Source organism: Bidens hawaiensis, unplaced genomic scaffold (genome assembly GCF_021521415.1).
Source record: "Bidens hawaiensis isolate Kalapana, Puna unplaced genomic scaffold, B.hawaiensis_p1.1 tig00014095_1, whole genome shotgun sequence".
NCBI classification, from domain to species: domain Eukaryota; kingdom Viridiplantae; phylum Streptophyta; class Magnoliopsida; order Asterales; family Asteraceae; genus Bidens; species Bidens hawaiensis.
The window spans coordinates 556,290-570,642 of record NW_027492212.1 but is presented as its reverse complement, the minus strand read 5'-3'; the positions used below and the strand labels follow the sequence as shown (position 1 = coordinate 570,642).

Sequence of the window (14,353 nt, the reverse complement as noted above, 5' to 3'; positions counted from 1 at the left end):
TTTGAGTCGAATGTTCATTTATTTGAAATGACTCTTCATTTCAACATTCGAACCCATTGACGCCGACGACGAGACCCCTTTCCCTTGCTTCCTTTTCCCCTTCCCTTGCTTCTTCTACCCGGCGGTCAAGGGATCTCGGAAACATCCGCATAGGGATTCTCGTCTTCATTATCGCTTAACTTAAAGTTTCAAGAATCGGACCTTGGTGTTATCGGATCAACCGAAGACGATGTTTTAGACCTTTCGTTAGGCCTAAAAATTTCGGTGCTGACGGGCGTAACATGGGCCCACTTAGAGTGAAACTTCAGTTTGTTTTTCCAACAGTTCATGTAATTGAAGTTCCCCGACTTCTGTTGAAACTCTACCAACACCCTTTCCATGATATCCGCGTCACAAACACCGCTACCCCCACGTTCGAACCATCAGAGAGTGAACCGAATGGTAAGCCATGCATTTGGAGTTTATATCGGTCTATTTCGACATTACATAATCTTTTTCCCGACGCGAGTCCCCGCCAAGTTCATGGAACAAATCTTTAATGTTGTAATAAAATACACCCGATTCTTGATAGTTCGCTAAAAAAAGTATTACACATTTAATGCTTATTCTAAGAGATTAAAAAAACATATATTTTATAAAAACTTATAACACTCGGGATCTTCCGATATCACGCACCACGCCCGAGGAAGTAATTCACACTCGTCGGGTTTCCACGGTATAGTTATCTTTTTAGTTCGAGGTTCGCCCGGGGGGGGGGGGGTTCTTTGTGTGTTTTCTCTCACGTCCGCCTTCACGTTGGCTCGAACCCCAACGAGTCTCCGGGACGTGTTGTGGCTCCGAGTTGATTTGTGTTTCCGGCATCATCTCATCGGCGGGTTGGGAACCAGAACCGGCCATCATATTCGTGATTGGGTTTTGTAAAACGGGAATCATATTTGGGTTAGGGACTCCGGGACCTAGATATTGTACGTACACGGTCATTTGTGCGTCGAACAGATACGGGGTTTGAGGGGTCGGTGTAGATGAGTTCGGTTGTGAATTATTTGGGTCATGGTTGTTTGGGTTGCCTTGTCATGTGTATTGACCAAAACCGAGTTTTTGATTGTTGAACAGAAACATATTGGTTGGTGGTTGAAAATATATAATTAGAGATTGTTGTAGAGAATGAGTGAAGAAAGTGTCTAAAAAATGAAGTTTGATTGTTATTTATAGGATGAATTGTGTAAGAAAGGTAATTTTTTTTATCAAACGGTAACATATAACAGTCATATTAGTTTGAAAAAGTGTGCCATTTAAGCGTTTTGTAGAAAAACGCTTGCCAAAAACGTCGGACGAAAACGCCAGGGGAAGGGGGTGCCCTCGGCGTTTTCATCTCCCAAAACGCCACAACGTGGCCGAGTACACATGGTCTAACTACATTCAAAAACCTTTTCTTGATAATGTTATTGTGTATTTCTAAGGTTTCTTTTTGAGGTTTTCATAAACTTTGCATTTATGTTGTACCTATAGTGTTTCTGTAACACGATTTAAACGCCGGTGGTTCAGTGAAATCTCTAATGCTCAATTTTGCAAGATGTGGAAAAGGTCCAATGCCAATTTGACTTTGTTCTTTAAAACCAAACCAAATCAAAACGAGCAGGCTCAAGTTCAAACCAAGCTGAGCTTGAGCTAAACTTTTAGCTCAATGACCCTGACTCGTATCGCTTCGACTCATTAACAATCCTAACTAATAGATTAACAATTTTCACCCCTTTCACGGTGCACATCTTCAAGTCCGTCTATGTTAAGATTAATTCTACGTGTGGCAGTCTTAACTAAGCATTATTACAAACATGGAACCAAGTTTCCTTTTTTCACCCAACACTTAAAAACACAATGACAACAAGCATCATGAGTTAATGATATTATAAAAATACAGTTTTAAGTACAATTTGACAGTAACCACACTTAAAGACCTTTAAACATCGGATATCATTTCTTCAGATGAGGGAAACACGCGTACACGTCAGCTTTTGGATGTTTTGCATCAGCATGTTCCCTGCACTTCACTTCTGAAGTAGTGCAGATGAAAGTTTGCATGCAAACCTTGCACTGAAATCAAAGAAGTCACTAAATCAGATTCATAAACCTCAATAAAATCTCATCAAGTACAAGTTGTGGTCTTTAGTTCTCACCATCATTTAGCAAAAAAAAACTTAAATTTGCAACATTTACGTATTTAAACCACAATAAAAGTTGCTTTATATCTAATAACCAAATACTCTGCTCAGAAAAAAGTTAGAATCACAGAAACTAGGGATGCACAAAAAACTGGAAAAATCGGAAAAATCAGAACAAAAACCAACGGTTTGGTTTTATGTTTTTGTAAAAACTGTACTTCCGGTTCAGGGTGAGCGGGTTTTTTTAGTTTTAATTTAAGAAATTCATAAAAAGTTAATAAATATGTAACTCAAATATTTTTGCCCAGATGTACAATAATCAATTGGTTATTGATTAGTAACTGTTCGTCCCAATATTTTGAAGCTCAAATGTCAACCGAAACAACGAAACTAAACAGCTTTCAAAAACCAAGCTTTTGGTTTTTGGTTCGATGTTAGCCCAAAAACCAACCCAAACTAAACCGTGCACACCCCTAAGAATCTAGTGCTCTCCAGACGCAAATTAATCATTACTTGTGTATCTAAGATCTAAACCTAACTAGAAGAGATTCAAGTAACAGCAAGAAAATCAACCAAATTAATAAACGGTACAAACAGATCTACAAACTACAACTACTAGAACAAATACTCACAAATCAAAATACGATTGTTTTAGCTGCTAACAACTTAATTTACAGTCAGAAAACATTATCACTAACGATAATCCAAGAGATGAAAAGCAAACCTAGATGTTCATAGCTTTCTTATTAGCCTCAAGCTGACTTCCTACAACAAGTTCAAACTCAAACAGATAATCAGTTAACTAGAGAGATCAAAGATATTAACCGAACAGAGCATAATCAATGAATACTTAATGACTGAATCAGGTTTGAGCGATCGGAAGTGAATACCTTTGCCGGCAGCTTTGGCCTTCTCCAAGTTCTTCTCACGGGCCATTTTGGACTTCTGAGCGTTACCTCCGCCCATGCTTTCTTGATCTGCGCCTACCTCTTTCTCTTTCTCACCTAATTGAACTGGAAACCCTAGTTTTATTTTACAATTTGGGGGAGTATTTACAGTGGAATATTTTAGCGGTTGGTTCTCCTTTTTCCTATTTTTGTTATAATTATAAGTTTCTTACCGGTAAAACTTCTTTTGTGACACTTAAAAAAATAAGTATTAGCTATATAGCGTCTAAAAGAAAATATGACAATTTACTAGCGTATAGGTATATGTTAGATCAATGAGTTGGTGATGAAGGGTTGGATGTTTCATGAGACTCAGATTTGATTCCGGCCTTCAACATTTGGTTTCAACGACAACATGGTGATGATAAAAGATTAGGTGAGTAGGTGACGTTCATTAGCTAGATCCTTAAACTGAACGTGTTTTTATCTAACCGCGCTGTCATGACTTCAGGCGCGTGTTCACGGGTGTTGGCCTTAACTGAGGTTTTTTCCGGATCGGAAGACGAATATATCATGATCTGGTAATTTTAGCAAATAGCTCATTTGAAGAATTCATCGGCTGTTAAGAAAAATAACATATGGGTCAGTCCTAGAGGTGGCAATGTGAGTGGGTTGAGTTGGATTTGGGTGATGGGTTAGAATGAGAATGGGTCAAGATGGGTATGAGTCATGATGGATTTTTTAAAATAGAAGGTTATGATGGGTATGGATCAAGATGGGTAAAGCTAATCTTGACTCAAGTGTAGGTTAAAATACAAATGGTTTCAAAAACCCTTAAAAAATTAATAAAAAATTAAATAAAAAACGCAAAATGTAAAATAACTAAAATGTTTCCGCTGTCATCCTCGTTCATTAAAAAAAACAAAAAAAACCCGGCTTTGTATCGGTTCAGGCTCCATTTTTTCAGTTTTTTTTCGGTTCGGTTTTGCTTTTTTTCATTTTAGTCGGTTTCGGTATCTGTTTGGTTACAATGATTTCGGTTTCGATTTCTCGATTTCCATTCAGTTTCGTGGGTTTTGTTTAAAATGAAATTGGATGAAACTTGTTTTAGTCCATTGTAACTCATAAACAAATTCATTCTAACCTATAATCAAAAGTGGCTAGAATTTCCTAAACCCATCTTGACCTTCTTGAAAAATTCTTTTGATCCATCATAACCCATTCTAATTTTTAAAATTATCCATATTGACCCAAAGCAACCTATTTGGGTTTGTTTTGCCACCCATAGTCAGTCCCATACACCTTGCCACCTTAGGATTAAATTATGAAAGTAAATTAGTCCTTCCGTCCCATTAAAAGTATCTATATTTTCTTTTTTATTTGTCTCGTTACAAATGTCAAATTTCAAAATTTATTAGCCAATTTTCAAACTTATCCTTAAACACACACAATTAACATTAATAAACAATATTGATGGACCCAATTTCTAAAAGTATTATTGTCATTTAGTAGGCAAAAAAATAATCATTTAATTTACCTTACGCTTGTGTTTTTCAAACTATGATAATTAAAGATGGACGAATGAAGTATTAGCTTAGAGCAATGTTTCCACAACCAATCAGATGGGGTACGAGACTAGACCAATCAGGTTAGGATGATCGTTATTTTTTGTTTTTAAATTCTTATTTAAGTGTTTATACATTTTTACTACTATAAGCTTTTGTCAAAAGAACAAGTAAAATTGTAAATTTACACCAAAATTGTAAATATTTATTAAATTTTGTTAAGAGGTGATCCAGTTCTTAAAGGAGTCTGGCTTATAGATCGATAAGACAGACGTTCGCTGTTTGTTTAGGTTCTCAAAGCATTACTATAGTGGTTACTGGTTAGCTTCTAACCAGATTCAAGATCTAGTTGCAAGTAAATGTTTGGTAGCTGTTAAGTTTTGGGTTTTTTTATCTGGTTTTTGGGCTTGGGTTATCTGAGCCCAATGAGCAGCAAGACAAATCCATCCAGAATTCCAAATACATACGTTAATGATATAAATGCATGCATCTATGAAATGCAGTATGACAAAACAAACAAAATTAACAATGTATTAATACTTAATTTCTAAATTCTGGCTCAGTTTCAAAATGAAGAAAAACCATGTTTATTCTAACTCATTCTTTCATTTTAATTACTGTATGTAGTGTTATGAGGACTTCCTCCTCCATTCTCATTTCCTCCACCATCACCGCCACTAAAACCACCACTAGAGCCACCAAAGTTCCCATAACCCGAGCCTGGACCCGTCCTAGACCTGAATGCACCTCCACCACCGCCAAAACTTCCTCTTGAGCCATAATTCCCACCCACAACTCCTCCTCCAGTAGATGGATTCCCATTGCCATATCCACCCCAGCTGCCCGGTCCTGTCCCAAAACCACCACCCCCACCATATCCGGAACCAAATCCACCTCTTCCTCCACCCGTATTACCACCATCAGAACCACCTCCTCCACCCATATTACCACCGTTAGAACCACCACCTCCGCCCATATCACCGCCATTAGAACCACCACCTCCGCCCGTATTACCACCAGAAGAACCAAATCCACCTCTTCCTCTACCTCTTCCTCCATGACCATGACCATGAGGTCCATGACCATACCCACCCCTGTTTGTTAACCGGTATCCCCTCGGCCTGCGTCCACCATTACCATACCCAACCCTACCGCCATTTCCAAGTCTGCCATAAGCCGCCACGGTGATGTTTTTATCTTCATTTGCTATGTCCAATCCGTTACCACCCGATAAGCTCCCAAATCTAGCTGATTTAACGGTAATAAAGAAATATAAACACCAGAAAACAACACATTTTATTCCCATGACTTTGACAATGAACCAAAACCTTAGTTAAGATTAAAGGAATCTAATTAGTTTGTGTGGTTTCCTTGTCATGGTCTTCTCTATATATATATATATCTACAATGTTGCTTCTTTGTAGGAAAGAATACTAGATGCATTATTGGTGCAGTGCAAGTGGCATGATTTGGGCCAAGGCCAGTTTGGTAGTGAGAACAATTTGCATGATGCTAAAGAGTTGGAGAGATATATTCATGCTAATTGCTTGCAATGGTGATTGAATTGCTCAAAGACCCTGATCTAGTGAAAACAGTGCAACGGTTTTACCACCTCCAAGGCGCCCTATGTATTTTAAGCTTGTATTTTTTTAAATGTTTCAAGATAAGACATAGAAAGGTGAGCACTTAATTGTACATTTGTACATGTTACAGTCAATTAAACTTACGTTAAATTTCTAACAGGATTGGAACATGTGATTTGACCCAAAACAAAGGCGCTACCAAGATGCGCTACATCTCTGTCATTGGTCTGCAATGTCATTGTAGAAAATCCCAGCCATGTTTTCCACAACGGCAATGCACCTCCATCGATATTAAATTATCTTGTCATTCTTCTTTATTAATTTATATACTCATCATCATATTAACAATACAATCGGTTTCCCGCCAACTAAATAAAATATTTTGAATATCAAATTGTTGATCTATATTTGACCATATATCATCAGTTATACATTTTCCTTATTTGTTGTAATCAATCCCTGATTCATAGCCATGATTATTGTTTGTACTTGGTATATATTTGCAATTAGTTTAATGAGAAAAATCATTCGGTTGTATATCTTCATATGGTATCAGCCAGGAACCCTATCTTCCTTCCAAAACACAGCAGCCGCTCATTATAACTCATCTTCTCCAACGATTGTTTTTAGCAGCCATGACCACCAACAATTATGTTTCCTCTTCAACCATTGGAACCATTCCCCTCAACACCCCCTCCTCTCTCACAATTATTACCTTGCCTCCCTCCCTTAAACTCACTGACACAAATTACTTAAGTTGGAAAACACAGCTTGAAGCCCTCCTCTACGGTCTTGATTTATTCAAATACATAGATGGTACACTTCCAGCACCCAAACCCTCAGTTGACAAACATGGAAACTTAATTCCTCATGTCGACTATAATGCTTGGTTCCGTCAAGATCGGCTATTGTACGGGGCATTAGTCGGCAGCCTCTCTCCCTCTCTTGTCCCATTAATCACAAATGCCAAAACATCACTTGAGGCTTGGAAAATCCTCTCTGAAACCTATGCCTCCACCTCCCGTGGTCATATCAAACAACTACAATACAGAGTAAAGCAATCTACCAAAGCCCCAAACCAAACCATAACTGATTTCATGCAATCGGTTAAATCCATATCTGATGAACTGTCCATTTTTGGCAAACAACCCGATCCAGAAGATGTCTCAACGGGCTAGACCCGAATTCCTACAAATCTGTCATTGATTCCGTTCATGGCCGTGATACACCCATCTCGTTTCATGAACTTCATGAAAAACTCATTAACCAGGAATTAATATTAGCCCAGAAACAACCTACTACTCCCATTCTCCACCAACCTACAACTGCTTTTGCTGCAAATACTCGCCACATACACAAACCTTGGTACACCCGCAACACTTCACAAAACCCAGGTTTACTACCCACACCCTCAAAACCCCCGGCTACTCAACAATCAGTCTCTCAAAACCGCCCATTTTTAGGAAAATGCCAATTTTGTTTTGCCAAAGGCCATTCACTAACTTCTTGTTTTGCTTTCAAGAAACAGTACCCTCAAATTGGCCTGCCTTCTTTGCCCAAAGGAACCCAAAATAATTCTCCACAAGCCAATATGTTGCAGGTTTCAAACGCAAATACTATTGACACCCGCCCATGGCTCTTCGACAGTGGCGCTTCTCACCATATAACCAATGATCTTAATGCATTATCCCTTCATGCCCCATATGATGGTACCCAAGAACTCATCATCGGTGATGGTTCGTCTCTTAATATTACTCATGTTGGCTCTTTAACACTTCACTTTGACACCGTATCCTTAATTTTACATAATGTTTTATGTGTTCCGTCCATCTCCCGTAATATTATTTATATTTCGCGATTATGTGTTGATAACAATATACTAATTCAGTTTTTCTCTCTCAATTTTGTTATCAAGGACTGTCAAATCCAGCTCCCCCTCCTCCAAGGAACAAGTGAACATGGAATCTATGAGCTTCGTCCAAAATCACCGCCTCACGTTTTTTATGTTCAACAAAATAAACCATCCTTGTGGCATCATCGTCTTGGACATCCGCATGCACAAGTGTTACAACATTTATCTACTATTGTTCCGTCTATTTCTATTTTTAATAAATCATGTAATTCGTGTTGCATAAACAAAAGCCATAAGCTTCCTTTCTTTTCTTCTTCAATTTCTTCCAATGCACCACTTCAACTTTTATTTTCGGACGTATGGTCATCACCGGTTATCTCATATGATGGTTATAAATATTACATAATCTTTGTTGATCACTAACTAAATACATATGGATTTACCCTCTTAGAAAGAAATCCGATTCTCTCAATACATTCATTATTTTTCAAAATCTTTTAGAAAATTATTTCCAATGCAAAATCAAGCAATTATTCTCGGATAATGGTGGTGAATATATTAAACTTGCTTCCCACCTCGCATCATGTGGCATCTCACATCTTACATCCCCACCCCATACACCCGAACATAATGGTTACGCCGAATGTCGACATCGTTATATCGTTGAAACCGGCTTAACTCTCCTATCTCATGCCAAAATGCCTCTTAAATTTTGGCCTTTTGCCTTCACCACCGCCACTTATCTTATTAATCGCTTGCCTACCTCACCCTAAAAAATGACTCCATATCTCCGTTTATTTCACAAACTACCAAAATACAACAAACTAAAAAGTTTGGTTGTTTATCCTATCCTTGGTTACGACATACTCTTCCCACAAACTTCAAGCTAAGTCCAAACCATGTATTTTTGTTGGATACTCTTCCACTCAAAGCGCATATTATCTTCTTGATGCTCAAACAAATAAAGTTTACACATCCCGTCATGTAAAGTTTATTGAAGATCAATTCCCATATGAACTTCTATCTCAATCATATACCCCCTCACCTCCAAATCCAGATACTTGGTTACCTTTAACCGTTCACGTTCATCCTAACTCCACCCCTGCCATACAATCAAATACAAACTCTATCAATAATTATTCACAACAACTTACAACACATTCTCCATTAATTTCCCATTCTGACTCCACCCCAATTAACTCACAAAGCCCACACCACCCATCCATTCATGAGCCTATCTCTCAAAACCCAAATACTCCCACCACTCACCAGTTCACTTCACAAAATAATACAACTCAATCTCCCCAGCCCACTCCTTCCTCCCCATCGTTTCTTCCAGATCCAAATAACAATTCAGCCCATACTCCTACAACCTCACCTTCCACAGAACCTCCAGTTACATTACCATCTGATTCATCCACATCTCAACTCACAAACACCAATAATGAACTTAATGCTTCTCCACCACGTACAAGAAAACCGAATCCTAAATACCACAATGATTCATTTGTTCTCTACACCGCCACCTCTTCTCATCCTAATGAACCAACAACCGTTACTCAAGCACTCAAAAGTCAACTATGGCGAAAAGCCATGCAAGACGAATTTGACGCCCTCCAACGAAATCCTGGGCCCTTGTTCCATCCGATTCCGCATCTAACCTTGTTGGTTGTAAATGGGTTTTTCGAACAAAATTCAAACTGGATGGAACGGTAGATCGCCTAAAGGCTCGTTTAGTAGCCAAAGGTTTTCATCAACGTCCCGGACTAGATTATGTCGAAACATTTAGTCCGGTTATCAAACCCGCTACCCTTCGCCTTATTCTTTCCTTAGCCACTTCCCAAAGTTGGTCACTTCGTCAACTTGACATAAACAATGCTTTTCTCCAAGGTACCTTAACCGAGGATGTTTTTATGTCTCAACCACCCGGATTTGTCGACCCATCCCTCCCAACTCACGTTTGCAAATTAAACAAGGCTATCTATGGTCTTCGTCAAGCTTCACGTGCTTGGTATGATGAACTAAAATCATACCTCCTCTCGGTTGGTTTCACACCAACTATTTCCGATCCATCTCTATTTATTAATCATGTCACTCAATCTCCTATATATCTCCTCATCTATGTCGATGATATTATTGTCACAGGCCCGAATTCCTCAATCATTAATTGCTTCATCAAATCACTTGCATCCCGCTTTTCCCTCAAGGATCTAGGTCCTCTTTCATATTTTTTAGGTGTTGAAGTTATCCCCAAAAAGAATGGTCTTTTCCTTTCTCAGTTCAAATATGTCCTTGATCTGTTAACACGGGCCAACATGAGTGATTGTAAACCGGCTTCCACTCCAATGTCCTTCTCAGATCATCTCACACCCACCGATGGAACACCTTTACCATCACCCACCCAATACCATGCTTTTGTTGGTGCCTTACAATACCTATCCCTCACGAGACCCGATGTTTCCTTTGTCGTTAACAAACTTTCCCAGTTTATGCATTCACCTACTAATATCCATTGGGCAGCACTTAAACGGTTATTTCGCTACCAACACGACACTTTACACCATTGATTATTTTTCAAAAATAGTTCTCCTTTAAGCCTACATGCATTCACCGATGCGGATTTGTAAGGCCCTGTTACCGGTAGCCCTACTTTAGCGTCGGATTTACTCATAAACACAGTTCTACAAATAAGAGTTTATTAAAACTTTCGCGGAATATAAAAATGTACCTGTTTATTACAAAACATTTAATCTTTTCTTTAAAACCATAACATAAATCATCACATTAAAACATCATTTCTTCCATCTTCAAATGCCAGCCTTTCGATCCATGCCATGTGCCAACCTCATGCTAGCTCTTTAATCATATTCACCTGCGTGCATACTAAAAGTCAGCTACGCTGAGTGAGTTCTAGTTAATCAGGCGACATACAATACATACGCATATATTACATACATACATATCTTAACCTTGTATAATTATCCATAAGAGGACGTCACATAATATCTATTAAAAGAACCATTACTATTTCCCTACTATTTATATTCTTCATAGAAGGACACTCTATATGTATATTCTCCATAGAAGGAACATCCTATATACTTCCATAGGAGGAACACTATGCTTTCCATTAAAGGAACACTATGCTTTCCATCAAAGGAACACGGGGCTTTCCATTAAAGGAACACTATGCTTTCCATTAAAGGAACACTATGCTTCCCATCAAAGGAACACGGGGCTTTCCATTAAAGGAACACTACGCTTTCCATTAAAGGAACACTCTGTATATTATCCGTATAGGGAACTCTGTATATAAGTTATCACTTAATATCCATATAAGGAGATAATCATAGCTATCCTTGGCAATACATGCAATATCCGAAGATCGTTCACGTATCGACAAGTAATCATCCCTGCATTTCATAAAATATCCATATCTTTATTTATAACCTAACGGTACATGCAGTATCCGAAGATCGTTCACGTACCGACAAGCAATCATTCATACCGTACACATATATCACATAGGGCATACACTTATCACTTAGGATAAGTGTATTAACTGATCACATCGAGTATGCACACAGCCCCGAAAACATAACAAGGAAATGGGGCTAGAAACTCACATGATCTCAGCTACTTCTTCTGTTAACGGTTACTCCTTCTCGAGCTGTGCGCGTCTAACTGTTTAATAATTGAATATCAAATACTACTCTAGCCACTCTCATTGCTACTTAATCAGTCTTACGCGTCTAAGCCGGTTTTACTTCATTGAATCATTACCGGTTAGTTAATCGTTACTCGTTAACCTTTTAAAGGTATCTTTCATAATTTATCAAAGTCCAAGGGCTAATATGTTATTAAATCATTCTTTTCTAAGTCCAGGGACCATTCTGTCATTCTATTAAGCTTCTAAATCGTTACTTTGGTCTTAGCGAATTGGACTTTCTAATTCGTTATCTCTGTTAATGGATGGTTTTAACGAATCAAGGGTAATTCGTTACCCTTTTCCTTAACGAATCGGATAAAGAATCAAGCCTAGTTCGTTAGGCTTCCTTATGCGAATCAGCTAAAGAATCACCCTCTGATTCGCTAAGCTCTCATAACGAACTAGCTAAAGAATCACCCTCTGATTCACTAAGCTCCCATAACGAACTAGCTAAAGAATCACCCTCTGATTCGCTAAGCTCCCATAACGAACTAGCTAAAGAATCACCCTCTGATTCGCTAAGCTCCCATAACGAACTAGCTAAAGAATCACCCATAACGAATCACCAATAGTTCTTATCCAGACTTTGACTCAAGGGTCAAAGTCAAAATTGTCAAGAACACAGATTAGTCAACAGATCTTAGATCTGCAATTAAACCTTCGTTTCTTAACCAAATCTCACGATTTTGGTATCAATGGAATCGTCTGACCAGCGCCTACAAACCCTAACCATCAAATCAGCCAAACTTTCGTGTTTTAAGGGTGCGATTTAGGCATAAGGGTTACGGGTTCGTTTATCAATCGATTAACCCATCAAATCTTAACCATTTTCAGTAAGTTTAGCTTTGTTGGATTCGTTTTTACCATACAAACACAGATCTATCATTTCTAGACTAATCCAAACCTAAACGAACAAGTTCTCGATATAAACGTACCGTAAACGAGTCGTACTACGAACACGAGCTGGTCTTTGATGTTGCTTTGGTTCGTCACGACGATCTAGCACCACAAGCCCGGGTTCTCGCCTTTGGATCTTGGTTCGGATTGTAAGACGGTGTTGTGTGTGTTTTCTAATGTGTAGGCTATGGTGTAGAGATTGATAATAATGGAAATGATTAGGGTTTAAGGGGTATTTATACTCCATTAAGCCCATGGACCTAAGGCCCATCTTTCCCTTTTGGTCCATAATTAAGTCCATCTAAAAGCCTACTTATCCTATCATATTTATTATTATTATTATTATTATTATTATTATTATTATTCGAACGAAAAATTAGGATGTTACAGGATTGGGCCAGTGACCGATCTACTTATCGTAGTATCACGGATTACATTGTCTATCTTGGATCTAATCCAGTCGCTTGGAGCTCTAAACGCCAACCAACTATAGCTAGATCATCTACTGAAGCAGAATTTATGGCTGTTGCTTCCACTACCATGGAAGTCCAATGGATCATGTCTCTATTATCTGAGCTCGATTACAAGTCGACAGTCACACCTGCAATCTACTGTGACAATTTAAGTGCCACACATTACTCGGCAAACCCGGTATTTCACTCCTGTATGAAACATCTCGCCCTTGATTTTCACTTTGTAAGAGAAAAAGTTCAACAAGGTGCAATACGTGTCACGCATATCTCTGGTGATGACCAACTTGCTAACGCTCTCACTAAACCGTTGCTGAAGCCACGGTTTCACTCTCTTATTTCCAAGATTGGACTAACCTCTCGATCGTCCATCTTGCGGGGGCATATTAACAATACAATCGGTTTCTCGCCAACTGAATAAAATATTTTGAATATCAAATTGTTGATCTATATTTGACCATATATCATCAGTTATACATTTTCCTTATTTGTTGTAATCAATCCCTGATTCATAGCCATGATTATTGTTTGTACTTAGTATATATTTGCAATTAGTTTAATGAGAAAAATCATTCGGTTGTATATCTTCATACATCATCCCGCCAATCCCACCAACACTTTGTTACTTATCTTAGGAGCAAGGTTCTAAATAGTCAGCCATTTGATTTGAATAAGCGAGGCTTTCGCGGGAAAAAAATTTGCATGTGACAGATCCAACTCCGTGTATAAGGGCCACCAAAGTTGGTAATGTTTCTAACCGCACCCTCCAACTAAAACGTTAACCTTCAACAGAGTTCATTAACTCCATTTTAACTTTGGAGAATTGATTGCCTGGACAATATTATCAATTCTTTTGCGGATCAATTTGGCAGAGAAAGTACCGACGAATCCACTGACCATACCCAAGAATCGTCTTCATGCAAAATCTCTAAATGATCAAATTAATAAACAGAGTGGATTAAACTCATTTAGTTCATCCAGAGTGGGTGGTTTTCACTTCCATTACCATGTTACCAAAAATAATATTTTGCTCCACTAGGTCCATTTTATTGGGCTCTAAATTGAACAAAAGTGGGAACCGTACTTCTTTTATATAAGATCTATCTTATATTTGTTTACACAAGTTATATATTTAATATGAATCCTTTATGTAACCATTTGGTAACTATTAGGTATTTAGATTTGTAAGCTTAACCTTATGAAAAAATGAAAAAAAGTCAGGTTTCGTACT

General features: G+C 38.2%; 1 pseudogene across 1 annotated transcript; it reads right to left on the bottom strand.

The window, feature by feature from the left end:
• Positions 1-1,835: 1,835 nt before the first annotated feature.
• On the bottom strand, positions 1,836-3,198 carry LOC143545869 (uncharacterized protein At2g23090-like; annotated as a pseudogene). The gene is made up of 3 exons (XR_013137518.1): positions 3,050-3,198; positions 2,884-2,924; positions 1,836-2,091 (listed from the first exon to the last, which is right to left on the bottom strand). The product of XR_013137518.1 is annotated as an uncharacterized protein At2g23090-like (transcript).
• Between the last annotated feature and the right edge of the window lie 11,155 nt (positions 3,199-14,353).